The following is a 1,074-nucleotide window of genomic DNA, read 5'->3' as shown; positions in this document are numbered from 1 at the left end:
TTTACAGTTAAAATCTATAGTTAAAATTAGCAGCACCTCCACCAGTTACAACAGTAAAAATGCTGCTTACACATTAATGCATCAGTAACAATCATTTAATAATATAATTTACAATAATATCACAATTACAGGAGCTGTTTGTCTGCATGACCAATACTTTTGATACCTTAAGTAAAATTTGTTCTTTTACTTACTTTACTTACTTTTACTTGACTGAAGTTTTGAATGCAGGATTTTTACTTGTAACGGGATATTTTTACTTTGTTGTATTATTATTTTTATTTAAGTAAAATATCTAAATACATTTTCTACCGCTGTAGCTTTGCTGTGTAGCTGACTAAAGGAACAGACTCCACAGTTCATATCTGCTCCTTTATATTATTTCATGCTTCTTCTTAATAGAAACGAAATTGAGCTCCTGTCAAGGCGGCATTATTAGTTTTTACTTCCTCAATCAACACTTGTATTCTATTAATAGCACTTTGTTGGAATATTTGATTGCATTTATTCATTACAATGTATGTTAGTCAGTTCAAGTAGTAGAATACATGCAAAATTCCTTTAGGAAGACTGAATAAAGCATGCAGCTGTTCTGTCAAAGAACCTTTTGTAAGCCGCTATGTGCTTCATTTGATTCAATTTGCAATTCGGAAGTGACTGATTTTGCTGGTTCACTGGTAAAAATACTCTGCGTTGAAATATTCCCTTTACTCCACAGAGACATCACTTCTTCTGCTCCATGATGGACCTCAGTTCTGGTCTCTTGGTTCCAGTTTAGTGCTGTTAAACAGCTGCTTCTGGACTACATTCACAAGGTCTTGTCTCCCTCTGCAGGACATCAGCAGAGCTCACCGCTTATGTTTAGTTTCCTCTCGCTACACTAGTAGTCACTATAATACAGGGTATGAACTCAGTTGCACACACAGTATTTCCATGTCTAGTGTTTTGCAATTCACATACAAGTTATAAGGAACGATCATCAGACTGCATCCTGTGTATTCCCTCCGGAGTTGATTTCTCAAGCTGTGCGTCTGGTGGATCGAGGTGATGTTATGTTTTCAGTTTCCCTAAACG

This window comes from Thunnus albacares, chromosome 5 (genome assembly GCF_914725855.1).
Source record: "Thunnus albacares chromosome 5, fThuAlb1.1, whole genome shotgun sequence".
Lineage (NCBI taxonomy): Eukaryota > Metazoa > Chordata > Actinopteri > Scombriformes > Scombridae > Thunnus > Thunnus albacares.
Note: the sequence above shows the minus strand (reverse complement) of the source record.